Here is a 22216-nt window from a genome sequence, read left to right on the forward strand (position 1 = left end):
GATGTGAACATTCACGTTTCACATGACTAATATAGAAATATTTGTGATATTGTCAACAAGTAGAACATTATAAAATATACTAAACATTAGTATTAATCAAATGTATGTATCATAATATTACGTATTAGTATTGTGCTCTCATCTAACTTGAAGAAGGGGCTATTTTACAGTACTTTTCAGTTCGTAATATTTAATGCTACAACATCTACGCACTGCAGTCTTCCAATTTTGATTAGCTCAATAAACAAAAGAACATCGTTGAAAATGTCCGGGTGGCTCGTCTGTAAATGTCTTTTCAAATTGGTTGTGTTCTTGCCACGAATGAGCGCTCCGCGTGCTTTACACTTTGTTTTGTTTTGTTCGTCGTCAAACGTGAAGTGAGCTTTGGACATTTTGTCGCTCTTTTAGACATCACCTCTTCGAATGCCGTCTTCCCGGGAGCTCATTTAAAAACTGAAATCCTTCGCTTCACGACTCAGTAAGTCATTCTCTGATTGGTTCTCTTCTCTCATGCAGTCTGTTCCGTTTTGCCGGTTCTTTTGTTCATTCCTCGCATTTCTCCCGTCTGCTGATTTGATTTTCGTCACAGTCTATTTTCGTCTCGTCCTTTATTCATTGACGATAATGTCAATCAATTTAGTCATAGTTTTAGTCTCCATCAGTGCCTTCTTTTTTAGTTTTCGTTTCGTTTTCGTCCGCAAAAATATATTCGTGATGAAAATAATGACGAAAATATTTAGTCAACGAAATTAACACTGATACATATAGTCATGTGAAAAAATTAGGACACCCTATTGAATTCCATGGTTTTCTGTATCAGGACATAATAAAAAAAATATCTGGTCTTTAACATTCTATAACGTCTTAACATTTTGAAAATAAAACCTCAGATGAACACATTGAAAACAGACAACAATCCTCCCAGAGTTCCTTCAAAAGAAATTACAAATCTTATCAACACCAGAATTGGAATATTAGTGTACTTTACATCAATATGTTAAATAAATAAAACAATAATAGCACTAATTAATGTTCCATTCACATTATTCTACAAATTGTGTGAACATCACCACTGCCCTTGAGAATCATCTACTACTACTGAATCTATGCTAGCTAAGTCTATTTGAGAGCTACACAAAAAGATGAGGTCTATAACTCCCACATATATGAAACCAATCCAGACCCCTAAGTCGAAAGATGCAATTACATTAGACATTGATGAGCGTGTAAGTGGCTGGGAAGTTCATGATCTCGACTGGTGAGGCTGGTGATGCCAAGTTCTGGCCGTGGTGTGTGATTATCAGCAAGGTGCTGGATCTCATTACCCTTTTCTTTGATAGGAATGAAACTCTCAAAAGAGTCCTTCAATTTGATGACTCGACACTTTAAACAGCCATGAACCGCAGAGACCAGGAAATTAGTCCAGGAAGGAGTCCTAATGTTTTGAATCAGTGATTTATCTTCATAACCTTGAGGTTCGTTGGCGAGTAATGACCCCTCTCAGTAAGTGGACATCTTTCATATGGGAAAAGGATATTGTATTTCTCCTCTTTCTCTGGCACTTCCACTTATTTGACGAGATGTTATCTAGTAAAACTGATATTAAATCATCAAGCTCAAGTTCAAACGGAAGGTTGTCACTTCCTTAAAGTTGCTAATATGTCGGATTTTGAAACAAATTTATGACCAGAAGCTGAATATATTAACTACATTATCAATGTACCCCAACCTTGCAGATCCTCACTCAATATGTCAATTGGCATTTGCTACATGTGACGAGTGGGGCGATGGGGCCGAGAGCCGTGGGAACGGGACGAGGCGGGTGGAGTGATTGGAAATGAGCAACACCTGCTTGACCCATCGGTCTCGAGTCCCACGGAGGAGATGGAAGGATATAAAACAGGAGCGACGACAGTAAAGGACGAGAGAGGACCAGGCCTGGATTTATTTTGTGTTTTGATTTTGTTTTGTGCACGGCAGTGGTCCGTGAGGGGCTGCTACGCTGTTTTGTCTTTATTTTATTATTAAAGTCATTTTGATTGTCTGCCGGTTCTCGCCTCGTTCTTCGCATAATTATGGAGTTTTTATTGTTACACTACATAAAGACCACGACTACGCAAGTGTGAGTTTACAAACTTGCTGAATCAGAGAGCTGAAGTTCTTGCTAGCAACTTGCATTTTTAAAAACGTGCAATGGTTTCAAAATTCACATTTCAGGTATTGCTGTGTGACATTTACTTTAAGTTGAGAGGAAACAAACATGAAAAGTCTCCTCAAGTAAATGTTTACCATAATCCATTATTTACTTATATCAAAAACTGATATTCTAAAAATATTCTTAAAAAAACAGAACAGCTCCATTGAGTTTGCGGTTTGAATTAAATGAAAATGACTGTGTACTCCTAATTAATGGAAGAAAATGTTTCTTTTTTTATTGTGTTATCCTCAAAAGCCACACACGAAACAAACATGCAGCATAGTAGATTTAGAGTGAACCACTAACAAATAAAGATTATGAACTGATTTGGAGCTCCAAGAATACTTGTTGTGCGCAAAGAAAACAATAACAACATATTTATTCAGCAATTCTTCTTCCCGAGTTACTGTCTTTATGATATTATTTTGCGCACAGAAAGTATTCTCATAGCTATGTAAAATTCACATATCTGGGAAAATTCCAGTTGCATTGTTGTCTACGGAGGGTCAGAGAACTCTCAGATTTTATCAAAAATATCTTAATTTCTCTTCTGAAAATGAATGAAGGTCTTAAAGATTTAGAATGACGTGTGGGTGAGAAATTAATAACAGAAATGTCATTTTTGGGTGAACTAACCCTTTAAGTTTGTGAAACTTCATTAGATTTCATTACTGACTGGTTTTTCATACAACATGTTTCCAAATTTCAACTATCATAATGAATGGCAGGCAACTGTTTGAGGTCATAACTCGGTTTTATTACAGTGTAAACACATAATCAAAAAGATTCAATGGGACATGTTACTAAACGCAGCCGTCTTGAAGAGTAAACCTTACTCTTTCTTCCCAGACCTTTCCTCCCCTCACATTATTACATGCCCTAATGCTTCATGTAACACATTCTACAGTCAGTAATTGAACTAAAAATCAATTTGTCTGGGAGAAGACAGAACATTGTGGCTTGCATGTGGGTGTTGGAATCGCTTCATTACATACAAAGACATTCTTTCCTCTTTTTTCCTTCTGGTTTGTTTTTAAGGGGCCGGAAATTCTGCACAGGGCAAGTCTGGGCCTAATTACACAGATTCTTCGGTCACATTATAACAGGAAGACCCCCATGAAAGCTAGAGATGAACAAAATACCAAAAAAAATACAACAGTGACCCAAGTCAATAAACAGCTTAGTGTCTAGACAACATGCTTGAGATAACTATTTTTCCCGAAGTAATTATTTTATATTCTTTCACCAATATTGAAGTAAAAATAAGTAACAGAATTTAAAACTCTCAAGTGAAAACTACTCACAGGATGGCACACAGCTTATACCAGATTGTATGTAGATTCAGAAACACATTAGCAGCTGTCAGCTCTATGGGCTGGGTCATATAAGGGCATGTGCCAAACAACTCAATGATAAATATTAATAAGACAGCGCAATGACTCCGGGGAACACATGCCATCATGACAACATCATTTTTCTCTCTTTGAATATAATAACTTCAGTCTCATCCATCAGTAATGGAAGGGAAAAAGCTTCCAGCTTATTGCAGCAGCATTATGACAAATGTTTAATGTAAGTGACAGTGGTGTTATTCAATATGGTGACTCCAGGTAAATCTCACCCGGCTATGATTGAATTACTCAAAAAAGCAAAAAGGAAAAGGCAAAGGAAATATTTGCACAAGCCACAATGACTAATTTCAAACATTGAGGAACAAGTAGTCCCGGAATTTGTTGCCTGATAAGACACCCACGCTACACTGACTAATCACGGAGGAATACAGCCTCCTACCCCTCCTCTTCCCCGTAAATCCATTCAGATGTCAAACGTGTGATTGACAAATACAGTTTATTTGCACAGAACACAACGCCTGGGTTTCGCCTAGTATGTGCCTTGGGGGAAAAAAAATGCAAAATTGAGAAAGGAAATTCATCAAAGCCTGTTTCACAAAGAAAATTACCATAAAAGTTGTTAAGGTCCAGTGTGGAAGTAGTTCATAAAAGGATAACTCGTACAGAAGTGGGGTCCAAAACAACACCGGACCCCACTGACTTTGATAATATGGACAAAACCCAGGTTTTGAATGACATGCGGGTGAATAAATGATGTGAACTTTCCCTTTAATAATGAACTGGATCCACTGATAGCATTATTTAAGTATATATTTTACTGAAAATATGAAAACTAGACAATATAATAAAGCTTCAGCACTCCAATTAAGGTACCTAAACCATTAAAAATGTGCACTCGTCTGGATATACGCCTGATTATTATGCTCTGCTCTATCATTAGATGAATTAATGCTGCTGTGATCAATAGGAAATGTACACAAATATTTCTTTTAAATTAAATTCTGTTCATTGAATTTACCCCAGAGTCATAATTACTGTACCAGGAATAAGAGGAAGAAGGAGAGACAGACAGAAAAAGGAAGCAAAAGAGCACATTCCCTGCCCTCCTATGCAGCAAAACTGTTTTCTTTAAGGACAACAAAGAGCTTGGTGAAGCGGAAATGGTTTCAAATCCATTTTCTCTTTAGGATCTAATGCTAATCACTTCCTTCTATACGGAAATGGACCGATACTATTATTTTTCCTCCCAATTGTATTAAGAGACCAAACACACACACGCAAACTAAAGATAAACTATACCAGAGATGTCTAATTACTCTTTAAATCGGAAAAGCCCATGAAAATAAGCCAACTCATTTCCAGTTCGGAAATCAGTCCAATAACACATCTAATCATGCATGGCAGTTCCAATGAACACTGCTGGGGTAATGTTCCCTTTGAGCTATGCTCTTGTGGACTTCTTAAACAGTAGGAGGAGTTTATATCAGTGGTTCTCAAACTGGTGCTAATTTTGCCTAATGTTGAGTCTACGCCATTCATAGTCTACCCTGCATCATATTTGCTGAATAAAATCTGAAAGTTGTTTCTTACTAACTTTGGGGCACCAATTTCTGAAAACAGTGTCTGTTTTGATCTTGAATGTCACACCATTTCACAAAATAGTATGTGCATTTTTTTACAACTATTTGTAAGGTGAAGAAGCCTTGTATTATCCCTTAATCACCAGAAAAGAGTAAAACCTGCCGCAAAGACACAATTTCTATCGTCCTTTGAGTCAGGTTCAACTATTTATTAAACTCTCAGCCAATTTTCACTTGTATGAACGAGTCTGAAGATCTTTTTTTTTATGACTAATCCTGATTTCAAGGTTAGAATCATGGCCATTGACAGAACAAATTGTGAACATGACCAATATGTGGGTGTTTTACTATACCCAAAGAGTGACAAAACAAATTACTATTATTTAACCTTTATCTAAGAGGTTAAAAGCATAATATCTTAAGATTGCAGTGTGGAAAATCATAATATGTGATGCTCAATGCCACTGTCATTGAAGCAAACATTACACACCAATTGCAAAGCTAACACTAATAGACTTTTTATTTATGTATAATGTGATTAGAGAGGACTAAGCATAAACAAAAGATTTAGAAATATAGTTAATGTGCAGCACATTAATAACAATGATTCGGTCTGAGTATTTTGCTCTGTGTGTGAATTCAGCTTGCGTCTGTCTAAATATAATATCTCTGTTTGGTGATTCATTAGCGCTCTATGCTGAAGCTCTCCAAATGTATTTGGAAAGCTTCCGTCTGAAGGGAGGATGGGTTGGCACACAGCAGCAATAACGAAAAATAGCAGGATTTCACTCTTCATTAAGGGAGAGGAAAATGAGTTTGTCTTTCCTCGTCAGTCGAATATGAGCAGCATGGCACATTCACACTCGGTATTAGCTTCGGAGACATCCAACATTTTAATGATGGTTGGGGAAAAAAAGAAAAATGGGGAAAATATCTTTAGGTGTTAGTGGAGTAAACAATATGTGACTATGCAGAACAATATTCAAATACAATCAATCAATTTAAATATTTATTGAAGGGATGTCCTGGGTGTCCTTCAAGTTAATCTTTAAAATGCTGTCTGTTATAATGGAAATTAAATTAAGCTTCATCCATTATTCTGTAAAATATTTACATTAACTTACATTGAAAGTCAAAGGAGTAAGGATAAATTGTGATTCACATTCAAGAGTAAAGCCAAAAAAGTGTTATTTTGAGAATAATAAAATAAAATAAAATAAAATAAAATAAATGTGGAAGAACCTGGCTTCTGTGTTAAACTCCATTCAGTTTCATTACATGGATAAAAAAAGATTAAAGAATAATTTTTTATCAAAAATAAAAATGTACAATTAGGGTGAGTAAAAGATGACTTTTTATTGGAAATAAAAAAGTTAAAATAAAATAAAATAGAAATTATCCTTAATTCCTTGCCTGATTGACTTCCACTGAAGCGGTTTAACTGTAAGCACTATTTTTATTTTTTTGTCTGTGGCAATTTAAGGAATCAACACAGAGCTTATCTTGTTTTGAACCCAGCCCAGAATTTTCCTTTAAAAGCAGTAATAATGGCAATTAAAATCAAAAACAAATTCACAAATGGATATACATGCCACTCATACATCATTACATGAGCTGGAGAATTCTACAAGTGTAGACAGATGTGTCTTACTGCCCTAAATAGACAGGATTGAGAAAAACCTTTCAGCCTAAGCTTTAAGATCCCCACCTAAAAATGAGGTAATAAAAGAAAAAACATGAGGCAAACGGTCTTTACACAGTCTTACTTCAATGGATGTAATTATGCGAACATGCTCATTCTAAACATTTATTTGAAACTCCAATATTATTTTAAAGTATAATCATTTGTGTGTACTGGCAGTTTCAGAGAAAGACTCCCGCTGTGAATGAATCACATGCTTAAATATAAGTCCCACTATTCCAATGCTGAATCGAAGGGGAGCCACAGAAATAATGTGCAGGAAAATACCAGTTTCTTACAATTGCCTCCACAAGCTCTGTAGATTGTCTTGTTGATATCATAGAGTGCAGATTTCTTGACAAAATCGTCTGATAAGGAAAGCATAATAGCAGTAAACACAAAGCCATGCAATTTGTAACTTTCCATCTATGAGGCCATTCAGTGTGGACTTTCCTGACAATCTTCCCTTGGACCAGCAAGCACTGCCATCGCCGGCATTTGATAATTGCTGCCTCTGCTTACGACCTTAATGAAGGTGTGGGTGGGCTGGAGGAGGGCATCTTGACAAGTGTTTAAGAGACTATTTCTGCTATGCATCTCAGCCACCCATCTCTCAAAGCAACTCCTCAATTACAAGCTCATTTGAGGGCAGTGCTAGACCTGCGTGGAGCCGCACATCAAAATCAGCTCTAAGAACTTCCCACAGGTGAAAACGCAAGGCAGCACTTTCAGGCATCAGGCAAAGGTAAACAGTCAACGCTCTCTGCTTTCAATCGAGTTATGTAGGCTGAAAAAGATGGTTTTGGCTTGCATGTCAGCAATTATGAAACACAAACATTGATGATTTATGCGCTGCCCTCAGAAATTAAGAAATTGCCTGTAATCAGCCACCATCATTTATTCAGCAGAGTTATGAAGATGCTGACAGATGTAGATGGTCTTCTGCTCATTATTCTACCCAACAAAGTTTTTTCGTTTCTATGTGGCGAGGCTACTGAGTTAAGTTTTATTTCCTAGTGCTGGGGTCATCCAAGCCATCAATTCATGAGACTGCTACTAACCACATGAAACATGGGTATATCTTTACAAGGTCCTTATATGGCATTTGGTTCAGCATAATCAGCACCTCATTCTGTAACTATTTTTACCCTCAATCTACATATTTTCTAGCACTGTAATCAGTCTTGTGGAAGAAATATATTCATCTGCATAAACACACACAATTACAGATTTATCCTGTATAAAATATACAACTATGAGAACATTATTATCTTCTTCCCACTCATCCAAACCATGCAATTACAATGAAGGAGAATTAAAGCTTTAAGGCTTTAAAATGACACAAAAGCACCATGAAATTATCATAAAAGTCATTCATATGACTCGAGCACTATATATGTGTATATATATAAACAGTATACTGTATACGTATGACATGTCTTCTGAATCCATATGATAGTGTGTGAAAAATAAATCATATTTAATGGGTTGTTATTAGTTGCAAAAGGCGTGGAAAATTTTCTGGAAAAGTTTCAAAAAACATTTTTTATGTTAACGGCAGCCGGTCTGACTTTGAATTGACTCATTCAGATTCTGAACTACACCATTTAGACGGATTCTGAAGTAAATTGTTCAGACCAATCCTGGATCAAATCATTCAGATCAATTTTGAATCAAATTATTGAGACCAATTTTGAAGCAAATCATCTGGACTGTTTCTAAATCATATCATTTAGACCAATTTAGAGACAAATGATTTAGACAACTTCTGAAGCAAATCATTCAGAATGATTTATTCACAAATCGGTCATTGCTACAAATCTTGGTTTCAGAGGACTTGGTGTATAGTTTATGATTTGTGTGAATCACTTTTATGATAGTTTCACGCGCTTGCATTCTTTTGTCTTTACATTTCTAACACCAATAAAAAAAACAAAAAGAAAAAAAGTAATGTGGGTATGGATAGATTTAAGTGTGAGTAAATAATGACAGAATTTGAATTTTTTTGGTGAGCTGTCCCTTTAAACTTCCCAGATGCATCCACAGTGTGTCATCCCATGCCATGTTATTTGAAGTGACTGGGGTGTCTATATGAATGCTGGCATGACTCTCGGAGGGACCGCGTGGTGTTTGATGGACCCTCCATGGGGACCAGGTAAAAAGCAGCCCCTCATGTATTGCGAAACGGGGGCACTGATAGGCAGTCTTTGTGATACCGCTGTAAATTACAGCACTGAGGAACCACCACACACAAAAAAAGCCCTGCCACCCCTCTGTTATCCATCTCACATTTTTGATTGCTCCATGCGGGAGGGACGGCGGAGAGGGGAAGGAATAGAGGGAGGGGAGAGGAAAGGTGAGGGTTTAGATAGTTATTCTGTGAAGAACTGATGACACTTTCTGGAGGGGAGTAAAAGACAAGGAGCGATTATCACAATCGGCCCTCCTTTTCTCAGATAGACAGGCTGATTGGGGGTCTTTAGCTCAGAGACCACCACTCAGTCTTTTCAGCAGAAGCTTTGTGAAGATGTTAAATGCTCTCAAAAGCTCCTACTGAGGCATTTTTCTGTCTGCTTCGCGTCAATGGCATTTGGCTCTCACTGAAGGATTTCTCTCTTAAAGGTCATGTGCCAATGAATTTCCTCCCTTATTCATATTTTAGGGGAAGAGTTCTCAAATATGAACACCCAGATATAAACAGCACTTTTTGATTGGCACAGAGGGTGTTTGGCATTGCAAATAGAGTTGGCGTGCAAATCGAAATAGAGGATGCCAAGAGACCTGTTCAGTTTTCTTGTTTTGGGAAAGGTTTATACAGAGCTCTGCTACATGGTTACACAAACTGTTTCAGTATAATGTCTCATACAGCAGTGTACATCATTTGTATGATGATATTTCAGTCTAAAGGCAGTGATTTAAATGGCTCTATATCCAATTCCAATTCCACTTAGTTGGAATGAAAAATGAAAATTCCGCCATCATTTACTCACCCTCATGCTGTTCCAAACGTTCTTATTTCAGTGGAATGTTATCTGCATCCCCATTGATATTAATTGTATGGACAAAGAACCCCAAAAGTAAGAACCATAATAGAAGCAAACAGCAACTGAAGGAGAGGGATACATTTTCAACAAAACAAAACAAAAAACAAAACGAAACAGAAAAAAACTAAACAACACACAAAAAAAATAATAAAAAAAAATAAATAAATAAATAAAGCAGTAGCAGGCAGCAACTGACAGAGAAGAAAATATTTTCAACAAAGCAAAGCACAATAAAAAAGAAAAAAAGAAATAAGAACAAAACAAAAAACGAAACAGAAAAAAACAAAACAAAACAACACAAAACAAAAAAATAAATAAATAAAATATAAAGCAGTAGCAGGCAGCAACTGACAGAGAGGAATATATTTTCAACAAAGCAAAGCACAACAAAAAACAAACAAAAGAACAAAAAAACAAAAAACAAAGCAGTATGAGGCAGAAGAGGAAAACATTCAACAAAACAAAACTATTTTTCCTCCAGCCATATTTTATATCTTTTAACAAATATCTCTTCATATCACTACTCATGATATGATAAATTTTGCTTTGAAGCATATCATGTACAAGGTGTGTTCAAAATGGACTCACATGCTCAAAATATGATTGCTGATTCTTGTGCATATAGCCGACAGAAAATAGGTTAGACTATGTTAATAGTCATGATTCTCATCCTATTGCATATTTTATTATGGTGTTCATTCCACATCTGTGGAAGAATGCGGACAATCATTGGAAATGAAAATACTATATCTTTTCCCCCTTAATGGGGTTCTTTTACTTCTTGATATTACTGCACAGGGCCAGTTTGTCTTTCTCTACTTCTCCTCTGCCTCTTTGAGCTCTTCAACCCCGAGGTACAAACATTTATAATTAAGGTCATGTCAGAATCGTTTCAGTCACATGACACTCATATATTCCTCTTTTAATTGTGTTTCTATGAAGCAAGAGCAGGAGGTCGGATCAAAGGACTTGCTGGTTTCAGACTCCTCTCTCTCCTATTCTTTCCATCTCTCTAATTATTTGGACTATTTAAGCTGAGAATGAGAAAGCAAACAGCAGCTGCAGTGTCCCTGCTAATACTAAAGAGTTATTCATGCTCAGCCCTCCCTTTCCACATGCTTTTCCCGTAAAAGCACATCGACACACATCATATTGACAAAGACACCAATCAATGTCTACTACACTTGATCTTAACATGTAATCTTTAGCTCAAGACGCATTAACTCTTTTGAAGCCACAGTTATAACTCTGCTCTTCTTCAGTTTGTTCCTCTATTCCCCTGCTAATGGTGTGGAGATATTAGTAGCTCTCGTGCCGAGTTTGGTGCACATGAAAAGAAGAAAAATCAGGAACGCCAGGATATATCCCACTACAGAGGAGGATTGCCGAACATCAAGATTTCAAACCTCGACGAGCCCTTGCTGATAGAAAAGATACACGAATATGACATACCGCCTCGTCCCGCTCCTTGTCTGCTGATCAAATCAGCAATACTGTTCCTCCACCCCGGTTCTCTGAAATTGGAACGCACATGCGTCGCTTCGATGAAATTCTGCGTGATTTATTACCTCTTATAACTTTCATGTGAGACTTCATGAAAATCTCAGCTGTCTTGCATTTTTTATTGTTCTGACAGGATTTATCAGTCGAGGGAGACAGATCTGAGGGAGAGAAAAAGAGGGATCGATTGTGCCTGCATTTGATCCTTGTATCCGTGGTTACTGCACACAGGTGCGAGGACAAGCGTACGCACATACGCCAAATGGGCCTCCTGTATGTGGATGTTTCCATGTTTGCAGGGGCGTAAATTTCGTCTAACAGTTGGGGGGACAATAAACATAAAATTTCTCAAGAGCAATTTTTGAAGGGGACACAAATGATGCAGCTTAAATTGTACTTGTAAGGAAATGTATACACAGAGGAAAGCCTATTAGTGCAGCAGGGAGACCGTGCCAAATTAGACAACTTCAAACTGTTGTGGTCGCGCTGCGACAGCGGTCATGTCTGTTATAGACATTACTCTCTTGCCACGTCCACAGTTTTCCCATGGAATTAGGCTACTTTATCACTGTTCCCGGGGATTGTTTTTCATGTCGGCGCCGTATTTTAGGACCCGGAATGTGGTTTTTAGTGGGGGACCCCCTCAAAACATGGTGACTCTCTCCCCATGAAGACTGGAATAATAATGCAGAAAATTCAGCTTTCCATTAAAAAACCAATATTTCACAATACCACTGCATCTATTTTATAGTAGCCTTAATGAGCACAATGGACTTTTTTTTTCAAAAACATACATACTGATCCTAAAATTGTTAGTGTATACAAAAAAATCTGCATGTTTAACTAATCTCTGCTCATAAAAGGGACACTTCACTCCTTAATTAAAATTTTGTCATCATATATTCATCCTCATGTTATTGTAAACCATTATGAATTAATTTCTTCTGTGGATCAACATTAAAGTTAACTTAGAGGCAGAGGTGTGGACTCGAGTCATGTGTCTTGGACTCGAGTCATGAATTTGATGACTTCAGACTCGACTCGACAAAATGTACAAAGACTTGCAACTCGACTTGGACTTTAACATTAATGACTCGTGACTTCACTTGAACTTGCACCTTTTGACTCCAGAAGACTTGCTACTTCCCATGAAAACCTGGGGGGAAAAAAAAGATTTACACGGCTGCGCCGCTCTCCGTATTACAGAGCCCCGCATGTCACCTGTAGGAGAAAAAAAAATCCATCCGTGGCAAAGGTTTTGCAATCAGTCCCCTCAGTTTATAAACTGTACCCACAAATTCCCAATTTGTGCACTCAGATTTTGTAAACCGTACCCTCGGTTTTTGAATCCGTACCCACGAATTCATATTCCGTGCGCATGCTTTCGCAATCTGTAAACTGACATGCATCCGCCCCCACCGGCAGATTCATTTCTGTTTATTAAAAATTATTTTTCATAGTATCCAATGAGTCCACGATCAGCATTCACAAAATAGTCTTCTTTTTAGCGTTTATTTTACATTAATCACCAATAGGATAAGACACAGCCGCCTGTGTTTTATGGCCAAAAAAAATAAACGCTAAAAAGAAGAAAATAAGGTTAAAAAGCAATATAAAACAAATAATATGCCGGTTATGTTTTAATTCCTTTTCTCTCTAACTGAATGCAATGTTATTTTTGGCCTCATTATTTAATAATACCATTAATAGTGAAACTTGCATCTAACTCAGGCAGGTGGGGTGGGGTGGATGGAGCTTAGTATAATAAAATCACAAAAATAAGTCTTCATGCATGTTAAGAAAGAATTGTACACAACACAAGCATTTCCAAAACTGTCAAAGGTTATTTAAAAATAAAGCAATTCATGAATTATTTTCTTGTACTCATTTATTTAGCTTACAAATTAAAATGATAAAAATAACTTAATTATTATCATTATTATATATTATTATACAGGTTATGCATAAGAATCTTTTATCCAAAATAATTTACAACAGAGGAAAAAATTACTCCAGAGTTAGTCACAATGGCAGTTTTATTGTATAATAATAATCAAGATTATTCCTTTATTATTATTAAACATATTCCACATAATAATATTCAGTAAAACTGTATGTTAACACGTAGCTTGCTGCATGAATTCCGTGAGTACGGTTTACAGATCCGTGGGAACGGATTGCGAAAGCGTGCGCGCGGATTATGAATTTGTGGGTCCGGATTCAAAAACCGAGGGTGCGGTTTACAAAATCTGAGCACACGGATTGGAAATTTGTGGGCACGATTTGTTACACAGAGGGAACAGTTTATGAATTTGTGAGTACAGTTTATAAACTGAGGGGACGGATTGCAAAACCACCGCCACGGATTGATTTTTTTTTCTCCTATAGTTGACTTACGACACCCGAAGTTGCACAAAGAAAGGTAAGTTTTGAATGAATGCTAAGCACCTTATTGGATTTACAATACTGTATCACCGAGACAGTAAACGCACATCTCCCTTGCTGGTGCATGCTAACAAAAATAGGGATTTTTGAACCCGGATTATATGAGGTACATGAGTGTAGCACACTCAGATGGAAAACCTCGCCAACATCATGTCAACGTCCATTTTATTTCTGTGGTAAGAGGACTTGAAATGACTAGAAACTAAAATGGCAGGACTTTGGACTCGACTTGAGACTTGTTGGCTTTGACTTTTGACTCGACTCGGGACTTGCCTCATCTTTGACTCGGGGGCAAAGACTTGAGACTTACTTGTGACTTGCATAACAATGACTTTGTCCCACCTCTGCTTAGAGGGATAACTATCCCTTTAAGATGCACATGCATATTAGTTATTTATAGCAAGTGAGAAATTTTATTGCAACATGGAAGGGATTCTTATGGTTTTGAATCAAAAACTTGGCCTGAATGGAGTATTACAGGAAATGTCAAGAATGCTTCATTAAGCTGTGAAATTTGTCTTTTTCAGCGAAACAATTTGATTCAACATTGATTAGATGGTTAGATGGATGTGTTTATTGTTTTGACAAACATGAAAATGTTGCTTGCAGCAAAGCAGCAGAGCGTTGGAGAGAACACACTTCTATTTTTAAGCCAATGCATAATGAAGTTCATGGAGCAAAAAAACAAAAACAACAACAAAAAACTAAAAAACACTTCAGACACATTTTAACCTGATTTTGCTTTCCTGCAGAGGCTAGAAAGTTATTAAAAGAATCCCTACCATTAATACAAAATAGTGTTGCTGCTCAACCTAAACAAATGCATTTATTTATTTTAGGTTTTGTGTCCTGAATGCTGGAAAACTGTAGATTTTGCTTTGGAACCATAAAAGTACAAAAGACAAACAACTTCATAACTATTTGCTCTCTATTAGTCTCTCATGGGCTGTTTCTGAGCAGGTGGTGTGAGAGAACCTTCAGTTCACCTTCACGAAACTCACTAAATTTAATCTTGAATCTCTGGCAACGTACACACTGAGTGGCCTGGCCACCTTAAGATTACATATAACCCATCTGTGCCACCCCAGCAGTCTCTCTGGGGACCCTCCAGCAGCAGATGCAGTATAAAACTTCATTGTAAAACTGTAGAAAGGAAGCAAGAAAGACTTCGCCTGAAGCCTGTATTTCTAATTCGGGGACCACACTGAGGGAATCTGACTCCAGAGCAGCAGTCCTGCGTCAAAACCTCTTTCAGAACAGGGGACTGTATTGGTGAACCTTGCCCTCCATTTGTTGTGTACAAAGACGAGTAGCTCTTGTTCGAGAATGATCTGCCCTGTGCTTTGACCTGCTCATGAATCAGCCAGACTGAATGCCATCAGAATAGCTGCTTTCATCTACTTAAGTGGTCCTGCTTCTGATTTTTCGTTGGGCGATAAAGTTATTTGGTGAACAAAGAAGCGCTAGACTCATTCACAGATGATGGTTTATTCTGCATCCTAACCATAACTGTGATGCCAAGACAGCGACAAGAGTTAATGCCATTTAAATGTATTTTGTCCAAAGCCAGGGGTTTTCAAACAAAAATATAAAGATTTTTAAATATAAGGCTATATGGCTATATATACAGAAAACCAAGGTGACTTTCATTTTGTTGGAAACTGCATTGCGCCTGGCTGGGACCCTGTACAGTATTTGAGGCTCAGTGGAAATAAGTTGACTCCACTGGTCAGTTTCGTTACACAGCTGATAATGGAAATGGAAGCACTAGTAAAGAATCTGATCCTCTTAGTTTGGAAGCTGCTGACATTTTAGGATTAAGTCCATGAAGATTCGAATCCCATGAACTGTAAAAAAAAAAAAAAAAAAAAAAAAAAAATCACAATAAACTGACACACTTGAATTTGAACAGTTTCCTTAAAATACATTGAAATCTTAAAGCAACAGTTCATTCACCAAAATTAATTAATTAATAAAAATAAAAATAGTAATAAAAACAGAATGAGAAAAATAAATTAATATTTTGTCAGGTTTCATTTGCCAGAGCTCACGTTAGCAGGGCTGTGACATAAAAATGTCCCATATGACAGCTCACAAATTGTCTAATATCTAGCAGTTTTGTTTCAAAGAAGAATAAAAATAACACAGGGTTGGGATGAACAATGTAAAATATGTAAATATGACACTAACACATTTTTGGGTGAACACAGCATGACCAAATATCTACATAACGATGTAAGAAGTACAGCAATAAAGCTGAAATTCTGTGAAAAGTTGCATAAAGCATCCATTAATATAGCAGGAGTACTAGGCTGCACTCTTTAACTTGAATCTGTCTCCATTTTATGTCAGCAATAAATCTGTACACACTATATCTCTATGGCTGCTGACTGACACCCTCCACACACTGTATTGTTAGCCTGTGAGTTCTCTTGCCTACATTCTTTTTCAATAAGGCAGCACTAATACAATTTTTTGGGGTCACTTTTTTGTGAAATCCTGTCACTGACAGGTGGGCCTATCAGCTGAAATGGCAGGGGATCTGGGCCCAATACTTTTGTCAGATGCATTGTAATTGTGAGGGGCAGTGCGGATGAACCGGGTGGTCGGGATATTGCTTTGTATTTCCCTAGAGCCCCTGTCGCCTCCTCTAGTCTTTCACTACATCTCTTCCTGATTTTGTGTGGTGAAGAGACAAAGAGGGACGAAGAGAGAGAGACCAAGGCTTGGCTCACATACTCATTCGCTTAAATGAGAACAAGGAATATGTAGATATCTACAAAAAACACACACACACAAAAAAAAAAAAAAAAAAAAAAAAAACACAGAAAGAGAAAAGCGCAGCTGAAAAGACCAGCTTAACAGAAAAGCCATACTGTTCAGCAGAAAAAGTTATCTAGAGAAGCTGGTCAAGAAAGTCTACATTACCCATGTATATTCTCATTTATCTCAATCTGCCATCTTTGCTCATGGGCACTCATTCCATCCAGGTTTGTTTGACTGGCTGTCGCCTAATTACAGAAGGAAAAAGACTCCATGATAACACTCACTGATGGCCACACAAGAGCCCTTGTAGTCCTAAACACTTTTATAAACAAATATAGCCCGTTTCTTTCTTTTCCAGAATAATTCCAGAATAAAAGTAAAGAAATGAACAAATAAAATAGGGTAGGGTATCACAATATTACTGTTTTTTGTCTGTATTTTTGATCAAATGATAGCAGCCTTGATGAGCAGAAGAAACTTCCTCGATTTGTGCTTCTAATTTGTAACTGGCTTTTAGTTTTGTTCTCTCTCCACGTCCGTCACTAATCATGCAATGCCGATTCTGCTTATGAAAGTTAGATTAAGTGAGACAGAAGTGTTTATTACGTTTGAAATATGGATATTTTTCGTACAAAAATACATTGATTTGCTACAGGAGGCCTTTATTCACCCCCTGTAGCCATGTGAGGCATGTTTTATTATGGATGAGTGAACTTTATTTGACATCTTTTGGATATACTTTGCAGGTAATGACTTCAGTCTGAAACTTATGGACATCATCAAAGACCCTCCTTTGTGATGCTTTGCCAGGACTTCACTGCAGCTGACTTCAGTTGTTGTTTGTTTGTGGGTCTTTCTGTCTTTAGTTTTGTCTTTAAAAAGTGGAATGCATGCTCAATTGGGCTGAACATGACATGTTCTATTGACATGGCAGTTGCATAATATTCCACTTTTTTCCTTCAAAAACTCCTGGGTTGTTTTTGCAGTATGTTTTGGGTCATTGTCCACTTCTTCTTTGAAGCGCCGCCCAATCAAGTTTACTGCATTTGTCCAAATCTAGCAGAGAGTATTTCCCTGTATTCTGTATTCTGTCACATCATCACTAAACACCAGTAATCCAGTGCCACTGGAAGCCATGCATGCTCTTGCCATCACACTGCTCCACCGCTTCACAGATGATGTTGTATGCTTTGGATCATGAGCTGTTCCAAGCCAGTGCTTTTTTCTTGCCGTCATTCTGGTACAGGTTGATCTTAATTTCAGCCGTCCAAAGAATGCTTTTACAGAAGTGGTCTGGCTATTTTAGATGTTGTTGTTTTTTTCCAAAGTATAATCTGGCCTTGTTTGCACCTTGTGGTGAACCCTCTGTATTTGCTCTTATGAAGTCTTCTCATGAATGTAGACAGTGACACAACTTCCTCATGGAGAGTGTTCTTCACCTCGCTGGCTGTTGTGAAATGGATTTTTCTCTACCATGGAAAGGATTGTAAGATCATCTATCACTGTTGTCCTCTGTGGATGTCCAGGCCTTTTTATGTTGCTGAGTTCACTAGTGTTTTTTTTTTTCTCAGAATGTAACAAACTGTAGATTTGGCCACTCCCAATGTTCCTGCTAGCTCTCTGATGGATTTGTTTTGACTTTGAAGACATTCACTAGCATGAGCTCCATTGACCACGAGATGTGGGTTCAGAGCAACAGCTTCCAAATGCAAAGGGCACACTTAGAATCAACTCCAGAACTTTTACCTGCTTAACTGATGCAGAAATAACAAAGGAATAGCCCATGCCTGTCCATGAAAAGCTTTTGAGACAATGGTCCAATTACTTATGATCCCTTGAAAATGGGGGGAGGCATATATTAAAGAGCTGTAATTCCTTTAACTTTTCCTCCAATATTGATGAGAAATTAAAGATCAGAGTGTGTACTTTAAGCCCATATTCATTATATAACTGTAACTTTATGACTTTAAATGTTTTGGTCAGCAGCTAAAATAATAAAAATTGTGCTTGTGTCAGGCAAATATATATGGACCTAACTGTACGTGCACATACTGCACACAAAATAAGTCACATTTTTCCCACAGCTGCAAATCCACACATTTCCATATTTGAATCTGAATTCTAATTTCTAGAACAACAGTGTTCACAGATAAGACGTGAGTGTTGTGTGCCTGGTTTGCAGCAGGCAGGATAATCTTGCTCTGAGTGGAGTGGCTGTACTGTAACTACCTTAATCCTTTATCTCTCGTTCCCTCTTTTTCCCTGTTCTCCTTGCCTCTCTTCCTTTCTCCCTCCTTTTTTCCTTTCTTCCTCCCTTCTTCTCCAGTTAAAAGAGCCATGCTCTCCATTAACTCTTTTCAACAAGAACTCTGGAGGAGAGTACGCCATTAAACACAAGTCCATTTTAGGCAACAGGATTAAAAGGGAAAGAGTTCAGTAGAATATGTGAGGGGAAGGGTTTAGAAAGTGCTGGAATAAAGTCAACACTCAAATCTGGTAAGGCGAGAAAGCAGTTAAGAGAGTAAGAGTGCTTCTCAGAGATAGACGCCCTTCCAAAAGGTCCGCAAATGCTGAGAGAAGAGAGGAAACAGCATGGCTGGACACACAACACTAAACCTCACTAGGTGGTTTGGATTGGTTCCCACAGCCCCATCCGTCCCTCTCAAGCTCAATGAAGGCGTTATATAGGAGTGCTCTCAAATCTCCCGCTGCTAGAAAACTGACAACACAAGTGGCTAACCAACATTGCAGGAGATGAAAACAAAGAACGGCAGGTCCTGGCTTAGTTCGTGATAAGACTTTGAAAATGATAAATGGCCCTGAGCTCAGCATTAAGAAGGTAAGCTGCAGTGGGTCCACTCCAGCTTAGGGATGAATCTTTTGTTGACCGTTCTCAATTCTCATACCTAAATGCAAAAAAATAGGGCAGGCTATGTAAAAATGCATTCGGTTAATTAAGACGAAGTAGACCGCAAATCTATGTGACGTTCTGCTGGCAATGGGGGGGTGTCTCTTGCTGCAGTAACCTGTAGTGATTGGACATTGGGGGGATGATAACATTTAGATAGGATGAATCTCTCTGACCCACTATGTTAACAGAAGTTTCTATAGCACCTTTCATAATACTGTATAATGTTGGACCCGGAAAATTGCCGGAACTTTGGCGGGTTATCTTCTGTGTGAATGCAAACACATTCCATGATTGATTCCGGGATCGGTCCCGGGTCGGGGACCTAGTAACATTGCCGGGTTCAGTCCTGGAACGAGCACTGTGTGAACAAAAGCCAGAACTAATGACGTAAAGGGTGTTTTGTAGTGATGACCCACATTATCACGTGACTCTTTTACCAGGTGTTTGAAGGCAAATCAGCGCTTGCGAAAAAAAAAAAATGTGGGCAAACTGTAATGAAGCAGAGATCAGTTAGTTCCTCACTTTCCGCACTGACGCTGAGATCGTTCGCCAGCTTAACCCTCTCGCATGTTAGTTTAACATATTCTTACTGAGCCCCTAGCGTGAGTTTCTTTAGGCGACCGTTATTTAAGAATGTATAGCCTTACTTTTTCCATGGCGTCACGTCATGCTTGTCATGTGACACAACACAGTCAAAATAGATCTGTATGACACATGGATCGCTTTTATTTAGTTTTTTCTGTTTTATTCAAAAATTTCCTGTATGAAATATCATGAACTGACAGGTGTAAACTATATTATGAAATATCTGATATTCAGATTCTGAAATACGAGCAAGGAAATATAATTGGTAGTTTAAAAACGTTTATATTGACCGTGTTAGTTGATCTATAACGGGTGATGGGCGCTGCCATGTTAGTTCGCACCTGAATCCGAGCTGTGGGATTTACCACATGCAAATTCATCCTCTCCTCCTGAAAACACAAACGTAAATCCACGGTAAACTGGGAGAAGAGCAAAGTAAACTTTAGTAACCTACACAATCTGTATATAATATCAATAAAAAACATGTTGTCAGATTATATTTGTAAGGATCATTATTGCCGTTTCCACAGACATCAGCATATATTTTACAAACTGTAAATGTATGTTTTTGCTAGTACTCATGTGTATTTAAATGTCTGAAACTTTAAATAAGCATTAAATGGTTGAAAATACTGAATGTGTGTGATAATATGACAAGCGCTCAGCGCGTCTGATCTGGCTCTGCGCCAGGCAAAGTTTGAAAGCAGATTTAAATTCAGCAATTGATGATGTGACGCACTGAAAGTTCTAATCACACCGGTGTGATCGTACGCTTCAGGGACCAGCCAAGACTGATCACATCGGTGTGATCGTATGCGTCAAAGGGTTAAATGAAAGTTAACGTGCCTAGCGTTTTCGACTTGTACATTACATGTAACATCCTGATGTCACATGTCTTTACGGGACTTTACGGGTTGTGTGTGAACGCACGCACATAGTCCGGGTAATCACTGTCAGTGTGAAAGCGGCAAAATCTAGCGAACCGGGAACAATTGCCAGGACGCATTACCCGTGTATTTTCACAGTGTGAAAGGTGCTTATCCAGACAATGATTGGTTTCAAATACTTCTGAGGGAGTCTCAATCTGCACTCTAGTGCAAGTGCATGTTCATAATATAATACAAAAATTTGGTAGAATGGTATATACAATAAAACCAAAACTTATTCAGACAACTTCAGCATTTCTCACATTATCACAGTTTATTCACTATGGTTTAGAAAATGGTAATAAAATATGACAAGAACTCAAGAGACAAGAGTTAAACTGTGTCAGAATAAATTCATCTTGATAATGTCAGATAACTTTGATAGAAAGGTATGTAATGAATTAGGTTGAATAGCTGTTAGATGTCAGCTGTTATATTTAAATACACAATTAGATAATACCAAATTAGGTCAAGCAATTAGCAAACAATGTTTAATTTTGTTCAATCTGGTGTAAAAAGTTTGCATTAGCAATTTAAGAAAGCAAGTGTTTAAGCAAGTGTCTGAATAATTTTTGGTCCCACATTTTTTTTAATCAATTTTACTGGTAGTCCAGTGTATGAAGAATTTTTGGGTATGTCACAGTTTACTTTATTTTGCTATCCTCACTCACATAAATGAACTATAGAGTCCTGCACCCATTAGTAAAAAAATGCGAAAATTATATCTGGTGTCTGATTAATTTTGGGTTTGACTGTATGAATTTGTATAATGGGAAATAAGAGATTGAGAAATAAATTTTTGTAACAATGTAAAAGTCTCTACTGTCTCTTTTGAGCATAGTAGAGGAAAAAAATAAACGGTCACACTTTATTTTAAGGTTGACTTCTCGATATTAACAAACGTAAAATGTGCTGCTTCTTAATAATTAGTAAGGTAGCTGTTCCTGTAAAAGTAGGTATGGGGTAGGATTATCGATGCAGAATATGGTCTTGCAGAATATGTGCTTTATGTACTGAATAACAGCCAATATATTAATTATAGGCATGCTAATAAGCAACTAGTTAATAGTGAGAATTGGTCCCTATACTAAAGTGTTACCAAAATAAATAAATTAATAAATTAAACATCTACATGTTCATTGTTTAAAAGATGGCCAGATATTGTGCCAATTTTTGAATAAAGTGAGTGCAATGAACAGGTCCAGGAATCTGTGGACTCTTTCATAGTG

General features: G+C 37.5%; 1 protein-coding gene across 2 annotated transcripts in view; it reads right to left on the reverse strand.

Moving 5' to 3' along the window:
* samd12 (sterile alpha motif domain containing 12) overlaps window positions 1-22216 on the reverse strand; it is a 102783-nt gene that overhangs the window by 12571 nt on the left and 67996 nt on the right. The gene's annotated exons all lie outside the window — the stretch shown is intronic.

The sequence above is a fragment of the Carassius gibelio genome, chromosome B19, assembly GCF_023724105.1.
Source record: "Carassius gibelio isolate Cgi1373 ecotype wild population from Czech Republic chromosome B19, carGib1.2-hapl.c, whole genome shotgun sequence".
Classification (NCBI taxonomy): Eukaryota; Metazoa; Chordata; class Actinopteri; order Cypriniformes; family Cyprinidae; genus Carassius; species Carassius gibelio.